Consider the following 26727-nt stretch of genomic DNA (forward strand, 5'->3'; position numbering starts at 1 on the left):
GTTTTCTTAAGACTTCTAATTTTGTAAATACTTTCATGTTGATTATTCCATTTTGTCATCAGAACAATTCAGTTCAACAAGTGTAACTTTTCTCATTTAGATATAAGAAAACCAAATCTCAAAGATGTTAAATACTTTGCTTAATGGTGCAATGTACAATAGAAGAACTTTGAGAGAAAATAATTACTTTGACTCCCAGTCTAGTGCTCTTTCCATTTTCCCTATTTTACCATACATAATGGCTCACAGTACATGATTAGCTTCTTAAGTCCTCTCCAACCTCAGTGTTACAATGTTTCTTGATAATTAATGTTGGTACACAATGTAGTTCCCAATACCTAAATTTGGACTTCATTTCTGATGAAACATAAAAATAGGTCTGCATTAATTCATTGAGCATATATATATATCTTCACATTTGTTCTTTTAATTAAAAGGTAGACTGCTATATTTTCTTCTGTTTTAAACAAATGTCAGTTTCCAAATAAAGGGAGAATTGTGATGATATATTGAGACCTTATTAATGACCTATGATACCTGTATGCTGAAGAAAATGATGAAAAGTTCAGAGGTACGCCCTTTGGTTTGCATATTTACTGAGAACATTTCAGTGGGCTTATTAGTTTTTAGTTAGCTAATGCCAATGAAATATATTTCTGCCTCTTAAAAATTGTATTATAATTATAGGAAAAAATATACCTAAGGACTATTTGGTGCTCACATGATGGCATAATTTAAAATAAATGGAATAAAATAAATTTTACTTTGGCATGAGAAATGGACAGTGTTTTTGAAGCTCTAATGCATAGAAGGACTATGTTCTATAAAGGACTGTAATATGCTTCTTATAATTCACACAAGAGGAACAAAAGAAAATTAGATGCTGATCAAAGAAAATTATCTGAAGAAAATAGTCAAAACATTTCCACAAGGAGAATGAAGCCAAACTATGAAATAGGGCTCTTCATAAATCAAATAAGATCACAGTATTTTTGTTTTTCTGGAAATCACTGAGAACTTAACTTAAAATGAGAATGATGCTTTTAATATGTTCTATCAAAACAGTTACATGACCAAAACTAACAAAAATCATGTTTATAATCACAGCATCTTGAATGTAATGTTCTGATGCAATATGGAAGAGGATGTTTAACTAAGGAAACAGTTTTTCCTGTCATCACTATTATTGAGGTATCACAATTATTCACTGAATCACCATTTAGTTAATGTAATCTTGAATAAAACACATAATAGAATATTATCCCCCTGTAAAAATACTCAAAATTTATATAGGTATTCAACAAGGGTGTCTCTTAATATTTTTGGTTAACTTACCTAAACCTCAGTTGTTGTTTTTGGTGAGTTAAAAGAACAGGATAACATCAATACATCTTTGTGTGTTATTACAAGAACATGTAATATAACATATCTGCAGCACTTACATTGTTTTTGCTATGACAATCATACTTAGAGAAGAATAGTTATTAATTTCATTAATTTTGAGCTCTTGTCTCTGACATCCTATTTTTGACAGCTGCTTGAGCCCCCTAATTTGCATTCGTGTTTTCCTTCACTGTACTTGGCCTGCCTCCCCATCTTGCAGCAGCTACTTTCATCTTAAGGAAGAACATTCAGCTCTTGTTCCATTTCATGGAATCTGATCAAATAGTTCCAATGTCACTTTTTAGTTTTTTGAATACCAATTCCTGTTCAATATTTAGAAGAGGTAATAGTTGTGTTGGGTATTTTCTCCTCTAGCATTTTAAAGCTGTATTATTTTATTGTCAGACCACTGTAAAGTAACATCCTTGGACTATATTATTCTACCTTTACCAAACACTTGCTTACTTTTAACATTTAATGATTAAGGCAGTCACATATATAAAAATGCCTCACAAAGTGAAAAAAATCAGTCTCTCCTGATGAAATGGTTTGCTCCCTTCTTTTGGACAATAAGCCACTGTGTTATTCTCTTTGCTCTATATGTCAGCAAGGTCAGATTTTAGATTTTTATTGAGCTGCTACTGATTTTCCCAGAAAGCATGTATGCATTAGTCTGTTTTCATGCTGCTAATAAATACATACCTGAAATACATAAAAAAAAGAGGTTTAATTGGCTCACAGTTCCACATGGCTGGGGAGGCCTCACAATCATGGCAGAAGGGAAGGAGGAGCAAGTCACATCTTACATGGCCCGCAGGAAAGAGAACTTGTGCAGGGGAACTCCTCTTTATAAAACAGTCAGGTCTTGTGAGACATATTCACTATCAAGAGAACATCAGGGAACAACCTACCCCATGATTCAATTACCTCCCACTGAGTCCCTCCCATGACATGTAGGATTTATGGGAAGTATAATTCAAGATGAGATCTGGGTGGGGACACAGCCAAACCATATCATTGTTTATTACTTATTTTTTTTCCCTTTTATATATTTTTAAGAAGCTTTAGTTTTATTTTACCCAAAAGTTTTCTTTAAATGGTTTGGTCAAGACTCCATGTGTCTGTGTATGCACACGCATATAAATTGATTTATATATATTTTAGGACAATTAATGAGAGAAAATGTTATATATTCCATACATAGAACTTAGTTTATGACTAGCTTCATAGAACTGAAGGACTTTGGAGTGCAAAATACCTTAGTGATGATATTATACTGGTGTACCTTCATTTTAGGGGTGAGAATACAGTAAAATATTTGGTATGACTCTATCATTCTCTATTTTGTTGTTTTTATTCCTTCTTTATCCTGTATCCCTTTTAAAGCTTGATATTACACAGACTAATATCAAATATGACTGAGTAATTCAGTAGTTTCAGTTTTTATCTCCTTTTCAATAAGAGATGAACTCTTAGCTAAGGTCAGTAATGAGCATCCCAAGATCTGTTATTTTAATCCGCAATTTTAAATTTATTTATACAGTTTACTTATTTCACCTCTAAAGCATAGAGATAGTGCTTATTATAGTTTAGATTTCAGTATAATTTGAGCACTTTAAGAAAAGTATTTGACTCATAGAACAATGAATGATCAACATTTAACACAATGAATCTCTGTTAAGGGCATTTAAGAGGCTCCACTGAGGATGTATCTGAAAATCAATAGTATTAAATCACACATTTCCCCATTGTTTGACTTCCCAAATTCCAAACAGAGACCTTATTGATTTTATTTGACAACTTTTTTTCTCCCACTGTTTGTTTCTTGTGCTCTCTCTACCCATTGGATGTTGGTCAAACAGTGACTTTTACCTTACTACCCAGGAGCTATTCAGCCCAGAGCTGCTTCTGTGGCTGTCAATCAATGGAGGCCCACAGGCCTCCCAGGCAAGTGTGCCAACTCCCAACTCCTTTTCCAAGAAGAAAAATTAGCTTGTCTCATAAGTGGCTATTGGCTCAGAGTAGCATTCTTCCTAAAGGGAAGGCCAGAGGACACATTTTCTCTATGAATAGAAAAAGTCAGTCAAGGATATATCCTTTCAGAATCCTGTATAAAATTATTATTGATATAGATATGAAGGTCATTACGTGAATGAAAAATTTATTGTCACATGAGAATATGGAATTTTAGAGTCATAGAATTTGTTGGAAATGTGGTGGTCATCCGGGTCATTGGTTAACTGGATTGGAAAAATTAAAAGCATATTGATATATCTAAATAATTAGTTGAAGAAGAAATGCAGAAACATTTCTCTAAAGGAATTATACAACATGCTGGAAGTACTAACCATGAAATAAAGTATTGGCCTTCTAAGATGCAATAGGAGTTCATATTCAGTGTAATACTGAGAAGGAAACATGTTCTTTAAATAAGAGATGTGGTCCTTTTATAATCTCCATAAGGGGTCACTAAGATTTTTTGTAAAATACCTGGTAGTAAACATTTTCATACTTGCAGGCCATAGGTTCTCTGTTGCAACTACTCAACTCTGCTCTTGCCACATGAAAGAAGTCACAGACAATACATAAACAAATGGGTGTGACTATGTTCTAATATAACTTAATGTACAAAAATAGGGAGTGAAAGGGATTTTTCCCAAGTGTAGTTTGTTGATTCCTGATCTAGAGGAAATACACAATTTTGGTTTTGCTGGCCAGCTAGCTAGACAAAAAGATAAAGATTAATATCTGACATAACATTATCAACTATTCATTTTTGCATAGGGCTGTTTTTATTCTAAGTGTATGCCATGTTTTCCTTTTTTTCATTAACGTATCTTTTGTTTATGAAATAATGGTGAAAGAAGATGGCAAAACTTTGTTTAGTATGTTTCCTGGTCAAAAAGGACATTCTCCACATTAAAAGGAAATATCTCCCTGGGCTATAAATCAAATACTATGGAATCAATCATTAATGTACCCTCTTACTTTCATAAATGCCAGAGTTCACTTAGGCAACATTCCTGATAAGAGATTATTCAGTCTTTATTACTATTTCCAGGAACAGGGAATTCATTACTTAACATGGTTTCAGTTCTATGTTATATTAGCTCTATATTGGAAATTCTTCCAGAAAATCTTAGTCATTTCGATGTGAACATTATTCCAATAAGCCCACGAGCTGGAGATTCTAATTCTACTTTTTAGCAAATCCATGTAGCTAGTAATTTACATTCTGTATCTTCCTTTTAGTAATGGCCAATACCTTGGGCTTTGGGGTCTATCAGAATTGAGTGTGAATTATGACTCAGAAAGATACTAGTTGTAGTCCTTGGGAAAATAATGACATACTAAGAGGTCTTTCACTCAAAAATGAAAATAATATCACCTGTAAGATAGGTATTTTTTGAGGCTTAATTAAGAAAATAAATATATTGCCTGGCAGAAAATAGTACTCACACAAGAATACTGTTGATATCATATTATTACCAATGGTAGTGAAAAAAGAGCACAAATCGCTACCTAAAATACCCAAATTATTTTGGGTTTTATCATTCATTCAAGTATATATATATTAGGTACATACTATATGTAAGTATAATGAGGATCAAGAGAGAAGTGGATTCAGCTCTTACGGATCTTGTACTCTAGCAGAGATTTTAAACAAAAATGATATTGACTACACCCATACGAATCCTCAAAAGTGACAGCAGTCAGTGGGTATATCTCAGGAGTCTTTTGCCCATGTCTCAATACTTAATTCAAAATGGTGATAACCATCCTTACAATTAGTAATTATAGACATAGATATTGCTCTTTCCATCATTTGCTATAGGGAATCACTGATACCAAGACTATCTTCTGCCTGGAGACTGTTAACAAGATTTCACCTCAGATTTTTCTAGTGGTTATACATTCCCTTCTTTATATTCTGAGAATGAGCTGCCATTGTATCTTTAATAGGTCCATATAACTTTTCATTGGTAGACTACTAATTTGTAAATGTTTTAGAGATACAAACAAAAGAATAATTTTAAAATAATAAAATTGAAGAGCAGTGTATAACTACACTGATGGTGAAAGACAATTTGAATTGCACATCTTAATCTAGGCATGTTTGCTATTTAGTCTAGACATCGTGATTAAATATGATTATGTCAGGGCCTTAAAAAGCTTAACATGTGTCCTTCTTCAATTTAGTGGGGTTTCGAGAAATCATATTCTATTCAACCCCCTCACATCTGATTACCTCACCGTCTGTAGGAGGAAATCCTAAAGAGGATAAATTTGCAGAGCCAAATAAAGGTTGAAATCCAGTTCTACTGCCAAACTACCTAAATCAAACTTTGAATTTCGCCTTATGACTTTAAGATTACTTTATTAGACTAGTCATGGACACGAAGTGTCACAGAGCAGTATTTGAGAGATTCAATACAAATTTAAGGATCTAAGAAATTCATCAGACATATCATAAAGATTTTTCTTTTTTGAGTTATAAACTAAAATTGTATTTGAGTATTATTCTTATTCAGAATGAACAAGTATACTTGTTACAGTACAAATTGTATTCAACAAGTGTGCAGACAGAAGCACTTTTTTTTTCCTAACTACCTGGCAACTACACTCAATAGCTTTCTTCCTTCTTCCTGATTAACTCTGTGAATCCAGCATATGCTCTGTAACATTTCAGAATGGTGATGGGAGCAGCTGGCAATATGCGACGGCTAGAGAGCAGAAGAACACCTGGGAAGAGAAATGCTGACTTTTTTGAAGACTGCACCTCCTGTTACAGACCACAAGGAAAGGAAAAAGATGGTGATTTCTTTGAGCAATAAACTGCCAGGTGACAGTCCCAGTCAGCAGCAGCAGACACCTGGGGTGATGAATTGAGCATAAAGCACACACGATTTCAGGGCAAAGCAATGGAACAGAACTAAGAGAGAGAGTGTGTGTTATCAAAAAGAGGAGACTTGAACTTTTCTTGAAAGAGCTGCCACTGAGGAACCTTATGTTCTTCAGAAGTGACAGGAAAGGTTCCAGTAGCAGAGCTGAGGAAGCAGAGCCCAGTGAGCAGCACACAGTACTCACCTCAGAGGTGCTGGGTTCCTCATGCTCTCTCTTTTGGTCAGAGTGCCTCACAGAAGACCTCTACATCGTGAGTTTAAAACAAAATATAAACAAAAAAGGAAATCACTTCTACAATTGCTACTAAGTCTGTTTTCTTTTATGATACATTAGAGTTCCAGTGTTCTGCAATTCTTATAGTCCATTTTATAATGGTCTTTTTTTTTCTTTTTTTTGAAAGAAAGAAAGAAAAAAAAAAGGAAGAAAGAAAGAAAAAAGAATGAAGAAGAGGAAGAAAAAGGGAGAGAAAAAGAGAGAGAGAATGGGAGTATTGCTTTCTTGCCCAGGCTAGAATGCAGTTTAGTAATGGGTATTGAAAACTTCTTTTATACCAATAATTATACTTAATGATGTAGACAGAAAGGAATAAGGGAAGAAAATAACAAACAAGCAGCCAACCAATATTTCATTTAAACCTATGAAATGCTATGCGATTACTGAGGAGTGATTTACTTCCAATTATGTAGTCACTTTTGGAATAGGTGTGAGGTGGTAATGTATGTTTTGTGTATTTGAAGTGGAGAGTTCTATAAATGTTTATTAAGTTTACTTGTTCCGGGTCTGATTTCAAGTCCTGGATGTCCTTGTTAATTTTCTGTTTCGTTGATATATAGAATCATTAGCTCTTCTTGTTACATTGATCTTTTTGCCATTATGTAATGTCCTTCTTTGCCTCTTTTGATCTTTGTTGGTTTAAAGTCTATTTTATCAGAGGTGAGAATTGCATCTCCTGCCTTTTGTTTATTTGTTTATTTTTACTCTCTGTTTGGTTGGTAAATCTTCCTCCTTCTCTATGTTTTGAGTCTTTGTGTATCATTGCATGTGAGATGGGTCTGGATGCAGCATACCGATGGGTTTTGGCTTTTTATCCAATTTGAATATATATGAGTTTAATACTGCCTTTTGATGCTAGCTGGCTGTTTTGCCCATTAGTTGGTGTAAATTTTTCATTTTGTTGATGCTTTTTGCTTTTTGATATATTTTTGGAAAGGCTGATATTGGTTGTTCCTTTATATGTATAGTGCTTCTTTCAGAAGCTCTTGAAAAGCAGGCCTGGTGGTGGTGAAGTCTCTAAGTACTTCTTTGTTCGCAAAAGATTTAATTTTTCCTTCGCTCATAAAGCTTAGTTTGGCTGGATATGAAATTCTGGGTTGAAAGTTCTTTTCTTTAAGGATGTTAAATATTGGTCCCCACTCTTTTCTGGCTTGTAGGGTTTCTGCTGAGAGATCTGCTGTAAGTCTGATAGGTTTCCCTTTATGGGTAACCTGACCTTTCTCTCTGGCTGCCCTTAGTATTTTCTCCTTCATTTCAACCCTAATAAATCTGGCGATTATGTGCCTTGGGGTTGGTCTTCTTGAAGAATATCTTTGTGATGTTCTCTGTATTACCTGGAGTTGAATATTACCCTGCCTTGCTAGGTTGGGAAAGTTTTCCTGAATGATATCCTGAAGAGTATTTTCCAACTTGGATTCATTCTCTTCATCATATTCAGGTACACCTATCAAATGTAAATTAGCTCTTTTCACATAGTCCCATATTTCCTGGAGACTTTGCTCATTCCTTTTTATCCTTTTTTCTCCAATCTTGTCTTCTCGTTTCATTTCACTAAGCTGTTCCTCGACATCTGATATCCTTTCTTCTGCTTGATCAATTCGACTGTTTAAACTTGTGCATACTTCACGAAGTTCTGGTGTTGTGTTTTTCAGCTCCATCAATTCACTTATATTCCTCTCTAAATTGTCCATTCTTGTTAGCATTTCGTCAAACCTTTTTTCAAGGTTCTTAGTTTCTTCACATTGGGTTAGAACAAGTTCTTTTAATTCACAGAAGTTTCTTATCACCCACCTTTTGAAACCTGCATCTGTTAATGGAACACACTCGTTCTCCATTAAGCCTTGTTCCGTTGCTGATGAGGAACTGCGATCCCCTGTAGAGGGAGAGGCATTCTGATTTTGAGTATTCTCTGCCTTTTTAGGCTGGTTTCTTCCCTTCATTATATATTTATCCCTCTGTCATCTTTGTAATTACCGACTTTCTAAGTAGGTCTCTGAGCAGACGTCCAACTTGTTGATTCCCAGTGCCGAAATCTGAGCAATCCACTGCACTGGCCAAAACAGTGGTGTTAAGATTGATGGTGCTTTTCTGCCCAGGAATCTCCAGACTCTGCACCAAGAACTGCTGCACTGAGGCACCAGCAAAACCGCCGTGCCGGCCACAAGAGTCGCCCTGGCGACCCATGGGGCTCCTCCGCTGGGAATCTCTTAGTCCGTGAGCAACAAAAATTCATCTGAAAGTGTGGCGTCCTCTCATTCTCTGCACTTTCACTGGGAGCTACGAGCCCGAGCTGCTAGTGATCAGCCATCTTGGATCTCTCTCCTATAATGGTCTTTTTAACTTAAATCTTTTTTTGTGAAATAAGGAAAAATCCACTCAAATTGGGGAGGCTGTTTAGATGAACAAAATTATCTATGTATCAATTACAGTTGAAGTTTAATGATAAGTACACTGGGTTTTCATACTATTCTCTTTCTCTTAGAAAAGCATCCTTATCTGGAACCCTAAACAGCAGTCCAGCAAATATCCTATTTTTCTTCTCTACCTCACCACAAAACTCCTCACCCTCACCTGCATTCCCTATTCAGCTCATCCAGTGTGGCTCTAGTTTCCGCAGATTCACTGAAACTGCTTTTATGAAGGTCAGAAAGGATCTCCATGCTGCTAAATATTAGAGGCACTTTTCCATATATCTTATTCTATCTTGTGTCATATTTTAACTCATTAGGTCAATTTCTGATTATTAAAACCAAAGCCTCTCCTCTCTGAGTTTCACTCTCCTAGGTCTTCATCCGTTCCACTGGAAACTCTTTCTCAGTCTCTTGTTCTTGTCTTCCAAATCTTCAGATATGGGCCCTGGTCTCTCTGCTGTCTGTCTACTCAGTCCACTTTGGACAGATTTACATTCATGATTCCAAGTCTCATTTACTGTCCTGACCTCTTCCTTGAGAAAAAGCCTCATATATCCAATTATTCACTGACATTTTCACTTGAGTGTGTAACATGCCTTACAATTAACGTAGCAAAACAGAAATTCTGATTTTTCTTTCAAATATCTTTCTCCTCTATTTTACCACATCCCATTTAATGGTATGCCTATTCTCCACATTATGAAGCCAGAAAGCTAAGAGGCATTCCCCATCTCCAATCTATCAGTCTTTTGGTTTTACCTGTATAGTATTACGAGATTTCTCTAGTTCTCTCATCTGCACTCTCATTACCCTAAAATCAACATCTCAGCTACTACTGTAGATTCCTAAATGATATCCCTCTTCTACTTCATGCTTTCTCTACGACTCATTCTCTACATAGCACCAAAAACATCTTCTAAAAATTAAATCACATCATTTACATGTTCCAAAATTTTCTCTTGCTTCTTTTTGCATTTAGGGGAAAAAATACTAACATTTCTATTGCCTATTATCCTTACTTGATCTGTCCACCCCCAACTCACCTTCTCCAAGCCCAACTTAAGCTGCTCTCTTCCCCTCCTCTCAGTTTGTTCCATGTCCTCTGACTTCAGTCTTAGAACAACTTTTGTCTTGCCTTCAAGCACCTTAAATGCTATTCCCATCAATTAGTAACTTCCTGTCCTTAAACTTCAAGGCTCAGTTTAAAAAGCAAGTCTGCAAAGATACCTCATTGTTTTATTCATAGTCTCTAGTTAATGTGTAATTTTTTCACTCTTCATATTATGTCTCTTCCAGCAAGACTGTAAACTCCTTGATGGTGGTAGCTATGGTTTTTCCTCTTATTAGTGTATACTTAACATTTGGCAGAGAGTCTGACATAGTAAGTGTTGAATAGATGAGTTGTGAAGAAAATAGATGTAAAATAAGTATTTATAATATAATCTTTATGTAATGAGTTAAGCTATTTTAAGTAATCTATTTTTGCAAAACATGTTTAGATTGAAATCTTTAAGCTTCAAATGTATTGTCATATGATGAAATTAAGTCTCCCTGTTGTTTAATACACAAGAGATATCCAAGTAAAAGTTACACTAGCAAGAAGACTTATTGATCACTCCAGACCAGAATCTATTGTAAATAGTCAGGTTGTGGCTGAAAACTGTTGATTTTCTCATTTGTTGCCTGCTGATCACTTATTAGCCATTGTTCCTCTTCACTTGTGTCTGAAATTTGAAAAGTGTCACATAAGACTTTTTTGAATGGGTTACACTCCTTATTGCCTAATATCATACTTTAGTAAACTAATCTGTAGGGAAACTGTATACTGTGGATTAATACATTGAAGAAATAGCATTGCTTTTACAACTTCCTCTCAAATCAAAGGCCTCAAAAAAAAAAAATGAGGCGTCTACTGAGTTAAACAGAGAGGGCTGAGAAGCCATTTTATCTCTATAGATATGTATTCAAAATCCATAATTATTTCTTGTCATGTTACAAAAGGAAAAACGGAATATACTTCCTTGAAATACCCAGTTGTAATCAACTCTACAGAGAATCTTGCTCTGAGAGTTCTTTCCTTCTCTTCAACTGGTTCTTTTGCACTGTAATTGAATTGAATTTGCTCCTCACCCCATTCCTCGCAGACAGCTTCTCATTTGAGGGCTCTGAAGATATATTACACTAATACATCGTCAGAATGACAATGCTATGATGATGCATGGGTGTAATATATCTTCTGAGCTTCAGTACTGTACAGAAACAATACAGCTGGTACTGAATTACATTCAAACCTAAATGCAAAATGAACATTAAAAAAGAAACTGGCTAACAGGAAAGGTAAAAAGAAAACCTCAAAAAATAGAGTTGTTTAATAAATTCCATAACCCTATATACTTTGGGACAAGTTCTCAAGACTTTGGAATGACTTGTTATTAATTTATAAATTTATACATTAGTATTCTCTATAAATTTCTGAAGATTACAGTGAAACAGAACCTTAGACAAGAAAATATACAATAAATCAAGTTTTTTAAGTTTTGATCTATCAGGCAAAATTTACATACGGATTTATGTGCAATAAATGTTGCATTTTATCTCTTTTATTGATCCATTAAAATTAGCCTTTCAGCATTTCATAAGATATTTGTATTGTGCTAGGAGACACTTCATGGGTTTTGACTCTCTTCCCTTTGGACAAAATTCCCTATGAGACATTTTCAGATAGAGTCAAAGTCCTGTCTTTTGATAAAGAATATTCTCCATAAAATTTTTGAAACTTTTTTAACAGGCCAAATTGGGTTGCATAGTAAATTAAGATTAGTTTATTTGTCAATAATAATAATAATAATAATAATAATAATAATAATAACATGGCACCATAGTTATTAGCCTTCTGGTCCTAGTATCCTTTACATCTTTCTACTTTGGCTTTGTTTAGGTTAATAGTTATATGGGAAGTCTCAGAGAGACTCGGTTCCTTTATTCTGATGCCAACCCCTTAGGAATCTATAGCTGTGTGAAAGACTCTTTTCCATTGTTCTTTATTTTCATAAATAGTTTTTCTACAGCACAGAATAAAACCAGATAAAACAGTCTCTTAAAAAATTAACCCTTATATTAACCCCCAATATCTTGTGTTTCTTGTCCTCCCCTCTCCCCTTTCATTATCCAGAGTTTATGAAACCTGAATAAGTAAAAACTTTGTTTCTGGTAATCATTCTGATGATTGCCCAGTAAAATTATCCTCCTATACTTTTTATACAGCAAAAACAATATACAAAATAAAATTTCACCAGTTTAGAAGGGCAAGCATTACCTTGAATTTACCTGATTTTATCACATAAGAACACAGTATCCATCATCATCTTTTATTATCTGTCCTCAGACAACTTTTATGTAAAAAATGAAATGCATGACAAATTTTAATAATAATAGCTAAAAAGTTAAAGCTCTTAATTTTCAATGAGTGGTTTTTTTTTTAACTCTGTGCCTCTAATATCTCTTTTGTGTAACAACCTTATTATATTGTGGCTGCTATTGTTATCATCTTCATTTTGCAGGTGAAGACTGTAGGATAGTGAGCTTAAGAAATTTGCTCAGGTGAACACATGTAGTGAGTGGCAGAGGAGAAATCTGAAGCCAGGTAACCCAAGTACTAACCATAGTCCTTTTAAGCACTATGTAATATTGCCTTTTCAAAAGGAGTTTAACAATTATAAAAATGATATTTATTTATTCTGTAACTTCTTTAGAAAATGATCTAAGATAATTATTAGTCTTACTAATGTTTAAAAGATTAATCAGATACATTTATTAATCACATTAAGATTTTACAATATTCCAAAATATTTTATCTTCTAACAAATATTTACTGAATGCCTACTGTGTAACTGTAATTGCTTAAAACATGTAGTTTTACTTGCCCGAATCTTAAAGAGATAGCATACTAAAAGTGAGAATGATTATAATAAAAAGTTTATCATAGTTTTATTGATATATAGTCTAAAATTATTATAATCATTATAATTTTCTACTAGTGATGATTATTCTTAATTATGGTCAAGTTAACCAAGAAAAACATAATTTTAAAATGAACTGTTGTACAATTAAAATTCAATAGCAAAGTATTCATTCTGAGTGAAGAAAAAATTGATATAGTGTCTGTTAGACTAGAAGTTAAAACTCTTCTAATAATAATTTACTGTAAGCCAACTATGTGCTCTTCTCTATAATTGTCAAGGACCCATTGGGTCTTTATTTTTTTAAAATCACTATTAAGCTTATTTTTTCTTCCTTATATATATTTCAATAAGGATCCAAGAACCACACAAAATTACAGTACGTTTGTGTATAAAATTAGTCTTGATGAATATGACTTTTCATTTATGGGTGAGAGCAATCAAATTATACCTTCATTGACTATGGGGTTCAAATGATCAGTACAACTTGTGTTCAAATTAACATCATGCTGTTTTTCTCCTGAATGTGTTACATGAAGTTAAAATACTTCACAAGAATACTAATTAATACGTGTTAACCTATGTTAGAGCAGTGTCTGGGCTATACTAAGTATTGAATAAATAAAACTTAATATAAATATTAGATGGACTCATTGTATACACTCATAGTACCTAATGGTGTTCCTTCTGGATACTTATAGTACCCATCTAATATTATGAATGGAATTTCTATCTGTAGAGTCCCATCTCAGCATGAATTAGCATGAAATGTATAACCAAGGTAAAAATGGCATTTTCCAAGATAATAACTTTTTTTTTTTGAGACGGAGTTGCGCTCTGTTGCCCAGGCTGGAGTGTAGTGGCATGATCTCGGCTCACTGCAACGTCCACCTCCTGGTTTCATGTGATCCTCCTGTCTCAGCCTCCCAAGTAGCTAGGATTACAAGCGTGTGCCACCATGCCCGGCTACTTTTTGTATTTTTAGTAGAGACGGGTTTTTGCTATTCTGGTCTCAAACTCCTGGCCTCAAGCGATCTGCCCACCTTGGCCTCCCAAAGGGCTGGGATTACAGATGTGAGCCACCTTGCCTGGCCCAAGATAATAACTTTTAAACAAGCTCCTAACTTGTTTAGACATAACCACTTACATACTACTTTCCCTATATATGTAACATGACATGAAAATAACTAAGGGACTCTTAAAATAGTCTAATTCACAAAATGTAGACAGCCTAACATTAACCATTATCTGCTCCCTAGATTCAGTCCACCAAGAAGAAGCATAATATAGCATGTCATTTTTTAAATGCTCCTGCTTTCTCAGAAAATAAAATTCCATAAGAAAAAAAAAATCTTTTGTGAAATAGTTGGTAGATTCCTGTTTTTTTTTTTTTTTTTTTTTTTTTTTTTAATGGGTAAGCACCTTCCTCAAAGTATTGTAGATTATTTTCTATAATGATTCATCATATCATGAGGCCCATTGTTTGGCATTATGTGTGTCTTAAAACAATAAAAAATTTCTTTCTTTATTCAAATCACAGGTATTAACAGCTCTGAATATAAAATTAGCATGGCTCACCACTTACTGGTTAGAAGTAGAGGGGACTTTGAAAACAGACAAATGAAAGTTAAAATTATAAAGAAAACTCTCAGAACAAAGAGGCAATTTTAACTGCATATATAAATTACTGGTGTACAATCTTATGATAAAAGTTTAACTTGCCATCATTATGTAGATTCATTGATTACATAATTATCTATTATGTAAAGCCATTATGGAAATTCACAAAAGCTCCACATAGAATGCAACTCTGCAATGGAACTAGAACCATAGTTCTTCATCTGAAAATCTGGTATTGTTGAAATGTCATCAGCATAAATTGTCGGTTTTACTGATTTTTTTTTTATTAACATCAAAGAGCAGAGTGTAGTGTCAGGATTGCAAACCTGAAACAAGATCCGTAAAAAATTACAGTGTTTGGGTGACAGGCTGCCAGCATGGAAGAAGCACATATACAGTCTTTTCATAACACACTTGGTGTTGGTCCAGCTCTCAGTACTTCTAAGAAAGCTTTCTTTGAATAAAGAGGAAAGGCAATGGAATCCAGAGCACTAACAGGAAATAACACTTTCTAGTTTCTATTTGTAACGACTTAAACTATTTTCATAATTAACTTAAACAATAGATCCCAACAGTGTTCATAGTTTTTAGCTCATAATTTTCATATTTTACTGTCTACTAGTTTTTCAGATAATTAGGAATTAACATTCGCTGCCTTACGACTGTATTTAAGATAATTACAGAAGTTATAATGTGCTAAATCTATATATCTCAGCTGGGAAACAAAACTTCAGACCTCAACCTCTTTTAATATATCTGATGCAGGAGCAAACATTTTTAAAGAACCTGATAGTAAGTAACTTAGGCTTTGCTGGCCATATAGTCTGTGTTGCAACTATTCAATTCTACTGCTGTAGAGTTAAAGCAGCCATAGACCATATGTAAAGGAATGAGCATGGTGATATTCCAAAAAACATCTTTACTTACAAAAAAGATAGCAGGATACTTTGGCCCACAGGCTTTAAGTTGCTGATCCATGGTCTACAGACTACTTTATTTTGTTTACTCTGTTTATCCTGAAGTAAATCTCATTGAACAGCTTCAACATCTTTAAAATCTCCTACTTTGGAAACTGTTTGGTATTCTTGATTGACAGTTTACAATATTAAACTTATAGCTGAGGTACCTCCATTGCAATACTTGTAAAAAACATGGAAAATACTGCTTCTTTATCTTTCTAAGTTTCTATACAAAGCAAGACTCTGTCTCAAAAAAAAAAAAAAAAAAGAAAAGAACCTGCCTGTGTGAACACCTCATTATCTCCATCCCAAGTTTTAATCTCTAGTTCCTAGGAGCCATTTAGGAATCAAAGACAAAGGGGAGCAGTCATTGGTTTAGCAATGTTTACAGATTCTCTACTTTGTACCAAGCCTTCTGCTAAGCCATGTAGTATAAAGATGAATAGATTATTTCTGGACTAAAGAAGTTCCCTGACCCATGAAACCAAAGACAAATAAAGTTAACTGTTACAATTGAGAAAGCTAATTCCACACAAGTGGTGGCATGAAGTACTATATAACTATGGAAGAAGGAACACTCAATTTTCCTGGAATGTTTAGGAATGATTTTATGAAACATTGAAGAATAAACAGGAATTTTTCAATTGAATAAAAGGACAAAGATATTCCTAGCAGAAGAAACATGTGTAAAAGCAAAAAAAAAAAAATCAAATTTCTACCTTGACTAATAGGATGCATAGATATTTTAGGTGAGCGCAAAAGTAATTGTGGCTTTTGCATTGTTAGAATTTGCTGTTTGATATTGGAATACATTCTTAAATAAATGTGGTTATGTTATAAATAATTTTAATGGCTATTTCTCCCTTTATGTTCTTTTGCTAATGACTTATTATTTTCAGTTTATTTTTATTTTAGACTATGGAAATGATGTTAGACAAAAAGCAAATTCGAGCGTTTTTCTTATTCGAGTTCAAAATGGGTCATAAAGCAGCAGAGACAACTCGCAACATCAACAGCGCATTTGGCCCAGGAAGTGCTAATGAACATACACTGCAGTGCTGGTTCAAGAAGCTTTGCAAAGGAAACAAGAGCCTTGACGATGAGGAGTGTAGTGGCCAGCCATCGGAATTTGCCAAGGACCAACTGAGAGCAATCATAGAAGCTGATCCTCTTACAACTACATGAAAAGTTGGCGAATAATTCCACATTGACCATTCTATGGTCATTTTGCATTTGAAGCAAATTGGAAAGGTGAAAAATCTTGATAATGGGTGACTCATGAGCTCACTGAAAATCAAAAAAAATAGTTATTTTGAAGTGTTGTCCTCTCTTATTCTACACAACAACAACAAACCATTTCTTAATCAGATTGTGACCTGCGATGAAAAGTGGATTTTATACAAAAACCAGTGATAACCAGCTCAGAGGTTAGAATAAGAAGCTGCAAAGCACTTGCCAAGCCAAACTTGCACCAAAAAAAGTCATGGTCACTGTTTGGTGGCTGGCTGAGGTCTGATCCACTACAGCTTTCTGAATCCCTGCAAAACCATTACATCTGAGAAGTAGGCTCAGCAAATCAATGAGATGCACTGATAATGGCAACATTTGCAGCTGGCATTGGTCAACAATGGGCCCAATCCTTCTCTACGGCAATGCTTGACTGCCCATTGCACAACCAACTTTTCAAAACTTGAATGAATTGGGCTACAAATTTTGCCTCATTTACCATATTCACCTGACTTCTCACCAACTGACTACCACTTCTTCAAGCATCTCAACAATTTTTTCAGGGAAAACGCTTCCACAACAAGCAGGATGCAGAAAATGCTTTCCAAGAGTTTGCTGAATCCCAAGGCAAGATTTTTTTTATGCTACAGAATAAACACACTTATTTATTGTTGGCAAAAATGTGTTGATTGTAATGATTCCAACTTTGACTAATAAAAATGTGTTTGAGCCTAGCTAATAATGATTTAAATTCAGGATCTGAAACCGCAATTATTTTTGCACCAATCTAATATACCTCCACATCTAAGTTCTTCATTTACTCTAATCTTCCATATTCTGTTTCTGTCTCATTATGACACTGAATTGCCACACTGACCACCAAACTACTTAAACCAGAGGTATCTATATGGTTTGTATCTTATTTGACCTGATTGACATTATTCACTACTCACTGGTGCTGAAAAGGTTTTCATCTTTTGGTTCCTTAAAATCATGGCATTCTGATTCTGTCCCTATGCCTTAGATCATTTGCTTAAATTCTTCTTTATAAGTGACCAATAACTGTTTATTTAACAAAAGTGTCAAGAAATTGATTTAAGGAATAAGAGACCTGAGTCTATCTAAATAAGCAGGATAGGGTCAGTAGAAAGGAAAAAGTTAAAGATGTAAGGAAAAGAGAATATTTAATAAAATACGGACCTGACAAATGAGAAGCAAAGGAATCTCAACATGGCAGGAGGAAAATAACATAAATTGAGCATTCTCTATCTTGAATTAGGCAATAGTCTCAATACCTATGATAATTAAGGTAGTAATATCTTGTCAAAACATGAAGCCTATGGAAATTAGTCAAAAAAGAGTTTGAGACATATAGCCCAGTGCTGTGCTCACATGTTTAGCTTCAGAGCCAGTTTGTCAGTTAATAAAAAATACCAGGCTAAAGTGTGAACATCTGTAGATATTCCAGGTCCCAAAGAATAGAAAGAAATGAACTAGGAAATAGACATCAAAATAAACAGCCATGAATAAGTGAATATTTTCAAACAGCCTTCAAAAATGCTTCCAAATTTTTTATCTCCTTGATACAGTTTTGCTCTGTGTCCCCACCCAAGTATCATGTCGCACTCTAACCCTCAATGTGGAGGTGGGCCTAGTGGGAGGTCCATCTCCACATTGGGCCATGGGGGTAGTTTTTCATAAATGGCTTATTACCCTTAGTGCTGTTCTCATGCAGAGTTGTTATGACATCTGGTTGTTTAAAACAGTGCAGAACCTCTCCCTTCTCTCTCTTGATCCTGCTTTGTATCACATGCTTGCTTCCCCTTTGTCTTTGTCGTGACTACAAATTTCCTAAGGCCTCTTCAGAAGCAGAAGTTGCTATGCTTACCATACAGCCTGAAGAACCATGAGCCAATTAAACTTCTTTTTTTATAAATTACGCAGTCTCAGATATTTCTTTATAGCAATGCAAGAATGGACTAATATAGAAACTTGGTACTGAGGAATAGGGCATTGCTATAAAGACACCTAAAAATGTAGAAATGACTTTGGAACTGGGTAATGGGAAGAGGTTGGAAGAGCATGGAGGGCTGAAAAGAAGACAGGAAGATGAAGAAAAATTTGGAACTTCATAGTGACTTGTTGAATGGTTGTGCTGATAGGGATATGAACAATGAAATCCAGGCTGATGTGGTCTCAGATAGAAATGAGGAACTTATTGGGAGCTGGAGTAAAGTTCACTTCTGCTATGCTTTAAAAAAGAGCCAGGTTGTCACGCCTGTAATCCCAGCACTTAGGGAGGCCGCGGCGGGTGGATCACGAGGTCAAGAGATAGAGACCATCCTGGTCAACATGGTGAAACCCCGTCTCTACTAAAAAAATACAAAAAATTAGCTGGGCATGGTGGCGCGTGCCTGTAATCCCAGCTACTCAGGAGGCTGAGGCAGGAGAATTGCCTGAACCCAGGAGGTGGAGGTTGCGATGAGCCGAGATCGCGCCATTGCACTCCAGCCTGGGCAGCAAGAGCGAAACTCCGTCTCAAAAAAAAAAAAAAAGAAAAAAGAAAAGAGCCAGGTTGTATTGTGTCCTGGCTCTAGGAGTCTGTGGAACTTTTAACTTGGGAATGATTTAGGATATTTGGCAATAGAGATTTAAAAGCAGCCAAGTGTTCAAGAAGTAACCTGGCTGCTTCTAACAATATATGCCCCTATGTGTAGGCAAAGAAATGACCTGGAACCAGAACTTTTATCTTTTAAAGGGAAACAGAGCATAAAAGTTTGGAAATTGCAGCCTGGCTATGTGGTAGAAAAGTAAAACCCATTTCAGAGAAGCAATTCAAGATGGCTGCAGAAATTTGCATAACTAAGAAGAAGGCAAAGGCTGATAGGAAAATGAGAAAAAGACATCAATGGCATTTCAGAGAAGTTCATGGAAGCCCTCCCATCACACACCTGGAGGCCTACCAAGGAAGAATGGTTTTGTGGGCCAGGCCCAGGGCCCAGCTGCCTTGTGCAGCCTCAGGACATGGCTCCCTGTATCCCAGCCAGTCCAGCTCTAGACATGGCTCAAAGGGGCCCATGTAAAGCTCAGGCCACTACTTCAGAGGCTACAAGCCATAATGCTTGGCAGCTTTGATGTGGTGGTAAGCCTCTGAGTGCACAGAAATGAAAGGGTTGAGGCTCGGAAGACTTTGCTTAGATTTCAAAGGATGAATGGAAAAGCCTGGATATCCAGACATCCAGACAAAAGCCCACTACAGGGGTGGTACCTTCATGGATAACTCTACTAGGGCAGTATAGAGGGAAAATGTGGGGTCAGAACAACCACACAGAGTCTCCCCACTGGGCCATTACCTAGTGGAGTTGTGAGAAGAGGGCCCCAGAATGGCAGATCCACTGACAGCCTGTACCCTATACCTGGAAAAGCAGCAAGCCAGTCAACATCAGCCCATGAGAGCAGCCATAGGAACTGACCCCTACAAAGCCATAGGGGCAGAGCTGCCCAAGGCATTGGGAACTCAGCCCTTGCATCAGTGTGCCCTGATTGTAAGACATGGAGTCAAAGGAGATTATTTTGGCATTTCAAGGTTTAATGACTGCAGTGCTGGATTTCAGAATTGTGTGGGGCTTGTATCCCCCTGCTTTTTTTTTCTGATTTCTCCCTTTTAGAATGGCAGTATTTATCCAATGCCTATACCCCATTGTATCTTGGAAATAACTAACTTCCTTTATTTTTTAATTTTTTTTTTTTTTTACAGGCTCATAGGCAGAAGGGACTTGCCTTGTCTCAGATGAAACTTTGAACTTTGGACTTTTGAGTGAATGCTGCAATATGTTAAGACTGGGGGACTGTTGAGAAGGGATGATTGTATTTTGAAATGTGAGAAGGACATGAGATTTTTAGGGGTATCAGTATAGGAATGATATGGTTTGGATCTGTGTCCTTGCCCAAATCTCGTATGAATTGTAATCCTCAATGTTGGAGGTAGTGCCTAGGGGAAAGTGATTGAATAAAGTGGGTGATTTTTCATAAATGGTTTAGCACCATTGCCCTAGTCCTGCTCTCATGATAAAGTTCTCAGGAGATCTGGTTGTTTAAAAGAGTGTTGAACTTCCCCCCACCCACTTACTCCTGTTCCAGCATTGTAAGACATGCCGGCTTCCCCTTTACTTTCTACAATGTCTATAAGTTTCCTAAGGCTTCCCTAGAAGCAGAAGCTGTAAACTTCCTATACAGCCTGTAGAAACATGAGCCAATTACACATTTTTTTTTTTTTACAGCTTACTGGTGTTTTATAGCAATGGGAGAATGGACTAATACACTCATCTATAGCTTTAAAATGTTTCTTTTAATTTTTAAATTTTTTCTTACTATACCTAGGCTTATTAATATAATAAAATATAATAAAAATCTTATTTCTTCTTTATATTTAAATCAGAAGCCTCATGTATACTTGTTAATATTCTCTAGAAGTTTAAAGTGATTTTTAGCTTCATGGTAACCTCATTTGTGAGCAGCTATGTGAAATACATTTTCAAGAGTCATAAAGAGGCCCCTTAATATCAGGAACAGAGTTATAAATTCTATATAGTTGATATGATTTCACTGTGTCCTCACCCAAATCTCATCATAAACTGTAGTTCCCATAATCCCTATGTGTTGTGGAAGAGACTTGGTGGAGGTAATTGAATCATGGGGGTGGTTACCTCCATGCTGTGCCCATGACAGTGAGTGAGTTGTCATGAAATCGGATGGTTTTACTATGGGGGTTTCCTCCCACTTCTTTTTGTTGCCATCATGTGAAGGATGTGTTTCCTCCCCCTTCCACCATGATTATAAGTTTCCTGAGGCCTTCTCAGCCCTGTGGAACTGTGAGTCAATTAAATCTCTTTCCTTTATAAATCACTTAGTCTTGGATACGTCTTTATTAGCAGTATGGCAACAGACAAATACAGTTAATTGGTATTGGTAGAGTTGGGTGCTGCTATAAGGATACCCAAAAAAGTAGAAGTGACTTTAGAACTGGGTAACAGGCAGAGGTTGGAACAGTTTGGGGGGCTCAGGAGAAGATAGAAAAATATGGGAAAGTTTAGACTTCCTAGAGACTTGGAGGGCTCAGAAGATGGGATAATAAGGGAAAGTTTGGAACTTCCTAGAGACTTGTTGAATGGCTTTGACAAAAATGCTGATAGTGATATGGAAAATGAAGTCCAGGCTGAGGTGGTCTCAGAGGGAGATGAAGAACTTGTTGGGAACTGGAGCAAAGGTGACTCTTGCTATGCTTTTGCAAAGGGACTGGCTGCATTTTGCCTTTGCCTTAGAGATCTGTGGAATTTTTAACTTGAAAGAGATGATTTAGAGTATTAGCAGAAGAATTTCTAAATGGCAAAGCATTCAAGAGGATGCAGAGCATAAAAGATCAGAAAATTTGGAGCTTGATGATGAGATAGAAAAGAAAAATCAATTTTCTGGGAAGAAATTCAAGCCTGTTGCAGATATTTTCATAGGTAACAAGAAGCCTAATATTACTCATCAAGGCAATGGGAAAAATGTCTCTAGCACATGTCAGAGACCTTCATGGCAGCCCCTCCCATCACAGGCCTGGAGGCAGGCCTGGAGGCTTAGGAGTAAAAAATGCTTTTGTGGGCCAGGCCTAGGGCCACCCTGTGTGTGCAGCCTAGGGTCTTGGTGCACTATGTCCCACCTGCTCCAGCTGTGGCTAAAAGCCCAAATGTACAGCTCAGGTTATTGCTTCAGAGGGTAGAAGTCCCAAGCCTTGGAGGTTTTCATGTGGTGTTGGGCCTACACATGCACAGAAGTCAAGAATTGAGGTTGGGGAACCTCTGTCTAGATTTCAGAGGATGTATGAAAAAGCCTGGATGTCCAGAGAGAACAGGGGTGGAGCTCTCATGGAAAACCTCTGCTAGGGTCAGTGCAGAAAGCAAATGTGGGATTGGAGCCCCCAAACAGAGTCCCCACTGGGTCACTGCCTAGTAAAGCTGTGAAAGGAGGGCCACCATCCTTCAGACCTCAGAATGGTAGATCCATTGACAGCCTGAACCACTTTGTGCCTGGAAAAGCCACAGACACTCAACATCAGTCCGTGAAAGCAGGTGGGATGGGGGCAGTACCCTGTAAAGCCACAGGAGTGGAGCTGCTCAAGGCCATGAGAGCTCACCCATTCTATCAGCATGACCTGGATATGAGACATGGAGTCAAAGGAGATCATTTTGGAGCTTTAAGATTTAATGACTATCCTATTGGATTTCAGACTTGCATGGGGCCTGTAGCCCTTTTGTTTTGGTCAGTTTCTCTCATTTGTAATGGATGGATTTACCCAATGCCTGTACCTCCATTATATCTAGGAAATAACTAACTTGCTTTTGATTTTATAGGCTCCTAGGCAGAGGGGACTTGCCTTGTCTCAGTTGAGACTTTGGACTTGGACTTTTGAGTTAATGGTGGAATTAGTTAAGACTTTGGGGGATGGTTGGAAGGGCATGAATGTGTTTTGAATTGTGAGGACATGACATTTGTCCTCTCATGTCCAGGGGTAGCATGATATTGTTTGATTGTGTTCTCACCCAAATCTCTTGAGCTGTAGTTCCCATAATCCCTATGTGTCATGAGAGGAAGCCAGTGAGAGGTAATTGAATCATGAGGGCCTTTACCTCCATGCTGTTCTTCTGTTAGTGAATGAGTTCACATGAGATCTGGTGTTTTTAAAAAGGGCTTTTCCCCCTCTTCACTCTGCATTTCTTCTTGTTGCCACCATGTGAAGAAGGACATGTTTGCTTCCCCTTCTGCTATGATGGTAAATTTCCTAGGGCCTCCCAGTCCTGTGGAACTGTAAGTCAATTAAATCTCTTTCCTTTATAAATCACCCAGTCTTGGGTATGTCTTTATTAGCAGTGTAAGAATAAACAAATACACTGGTCAAAAATTTAAACACATTTCAGAAGTATATTAAGAGCTAAGAATATGCAATGTTTATAAGCCATAAACTGTCCACTGTTTGATACTATTCCATTTACTGTCCATATACCAATTCTGTGAATTGGGTAAAATTATTATTGCTGTTTTGTGTTTGAAGTTTAAGGATGCTAACAATTTTTTCTAAGATATTACTTTTGGTAAGAGAAAGATCTGGATTTCAAACTTGACTGAAATCAAAATTCATTATCTTAATCACTAGGCTCTACTGTTACCTTCTCATAAGTAAATTACTGGTAGAAATGAAATCATACACCTCATACTAGGAATTTTGAGAAAACCTTGAACAATTTGAAACATAAAGAACCAGTCACAGATGAGTAGAAGCAGTAGGATAACATGTAAAGATCTATGAGCTTACTTGTATCTCCACTCACAGGACAACTGCCCTCCTATATTCTCCTTGAGATAAGTATTTTTCTTATTAATTCTAGTGCTTTTGGCATACACACCGATTACAGGCCCTATTTGAGGCTTCTTGTTAGATAAAGCCACGCAAAATATTTTTTATTCCTCAACCTGAAGTTATTTAAGGTCTTATTGTGGTTTAGCAGAATATCACAGGAAGTAGCCTAGACTTCTGAGTCTTTGATAATTTTACTATAAATCAGATAAGTAAATTTACATTTTTAAACCAAAATGTAATGGTTCTAGGTATGTGTATGATATAAAATCAATTAAAATTAAATAAAATGGTTGATTCCAGAGGTAAGACAGAAAAGATGAGCCTGACATATTTTCTTATGCCAGAAAGGATACAAGTAAAGAAAATGAAGGGGTCATGTCATAAGGACACAGGAGACAGATTTGGTGTGACCCCTACTGGTCAAACCAGGGACAATTTAACCAACAAAAACATTAAAGACTTTTTTAAAAGTTGTGAATCCATGAGTTCATGCCATAAAAATAAACAAACAAATAATAAATAGGAGAAAGTGGAATTCTTGTTTATAGCAGAATGTCAAATGCTAACTAGTAAAAGTAGAAGGACTGCTGAATCTAGAAAAAATTATCAGTTTGATCATCAGAGTAAAGGTTGAGCACAAAAGAATCATCAATAATGTCAAATCTAAGGGCAGAGTTGACATAGAGCAGATATTTGGATGTCACAGTCTTAAAATCTCTTCCTACAGACTGTTCATTGATAGCATAGGGAAGAAAAAGGAATAAACTATATAGTGTGGAAATCAGATAACATACTGATTAACTGAAATTAACATCACAAATGAGAAAAACATGAATATTATGTAATTCAGGATATGATTCCATGAGAAGGATACAATTTCACTTACTTCCATAAGGGCATAACTAGATATCTCATGAGAAAATATGAGACAACCCACAAATGAGAAATATTCTATTTAAAAAGGGGTCAATATAGTGACATCCCATCTCTACTAAAAATACAAAAATTAGCTGGGTGTCATGACACACACATGTGATCCCAGGTAACTGGGAGGCTGAGGAGGGAGGATCACTTAAACCTAGGAGGTGGAGGTTGCAATGAGCCTAGATCACATCACTGCACTCCAGCCTGGGTGACAGAGTGAGACTTCATCTCCAAAAAACAAGGGTTGGGGGGAGTATATACATTGTTAAAAAATGTCTATGTTCAGTAATGACAAAGGCAGAAATTAAATTAAAGGGGCCCAAAATGATATGTCAACTAAATGTAATACATAGTCCTGGACTGGCTTCTGTACAAGATGAAAAAGTATGCTATAAAAAAGTTTATTGTATCAGTTGACAAAATTAGAATATGTATGATTAATTGAATAAAAGTATGATACCAAGGTTAAATTTACTGGATTAAAAATTACTGTGGTTATGTGAAGAAAATGTCTGTTCTTCAGAAATGAACATGAAAATATCTAGAAATAAAAAATATCTAGAGATAAAAAAGGTGGAGACGTATGCGACTTGCTCTCAAATGATTCAGTGAAATATATACTTAGTCTACCCACAGAGAATGTGTGAAGCAAATTAACAAAATCATGATGGATGTAACTGGGTAAAGGATACAGAATATTCTTTGTATTATTTCTGTAACCTTTTAAAATATAAATTTGAATTTAATTCTCAAATATTGAATAGAAAAAATGGAAAAAAGAAATAATCATGGATAAAAGTGAACTGTAACGACGTTCACGTATTCAGAAACATCTCAGGAAAGGTGTTTTTTGGGGAAAGTACAGTTGAGTTGCAAGAATTAAGAAGTAGAATGTCAACTCTAGCTGGCTTCAGTGATGTTTGTGATGTGGCTGAACACACAGCCTCATTTTTCTGTAAAGTAGGGGGAAGCTCTACAGAGCTATCATCCTATGACCAACCACATATTATTGATTTTTAAAACTGGAATTGACCATGAGTGAGTCAGGAAGAATTACCAAAGGCATTAGTAAAAAATCTAAATGAATCAGATACGTACAAAAACTAGCCATTACTTCTCATATTGACATGGAGCACATCTATCTCTGTTTTTATTTATTTATTTTTATATCTGTTTTTAACACTAAACATGTTCACATTAACTGCTGTTTCAAGACACCTTTTCTTTCATAATTTAGCAAAAGACATAAGAACATGCAAAATATTGATGTTTCTTAGTCAAAATACAAACAGATCAATGACATTCATAATTTTGCTTTTAAATATAAATTAATAAGTCAAAAAAGCTAATAGAATTATCAGACATGTTCCTTAAAGCAGAAACTCCAGTGTTGTGCATTTTATGCTTTTTCCTTTAGGTGCTGTGCATTTGAATGTAAATCATTAATAAATTATAATTGGAAATTATTGGAAGTGTTTATAAAAATATCTGCCAGGTCTAGTTATTCATTGGATAATAGTTAATATTTATGCTAATTTTACTCATTTGCTCAGTATGGCAGGATCAGAAAAACAAATCTATGCACAGTTTAACTTATAAACCCAATCTGTCTTCTTTCAGTTTCATAATGTTATCCATTATCATTATTCTAATAACTTCACTAACCA

At 35.8% G+C, this 26727-nt stretch overlaps 1 protein-coding gene across 1 annotated transcript in view; it reads right to left on the minus strand.

The window, feature by feature from the left end:
* Positions 1–26727, minus strand: part of NEGR1 (neuronal growth regulator 1) — a 936395-nt gene that overhangs the window by 374967 nt on the left and 534701 nt on the right. The gene's annotated exons all lie outside the window — the stretch shown is intronic.

Source organism: Aotus nancymaae, unplaced genomic scaffold, assembly GCF_030222135.1.
Source record: "Aotus nancymaae isolate 86718 unplaced genomic scaffold, 86718_ANA_hifiasm-v0.15.2.pri h1tg000007l, whole genome shotgun sequence".
NCBI lineage: Eukaryota > Metazoa > Chordata > Mammalia > Primates > Aotidae > Aotus > Aotus nancymaae.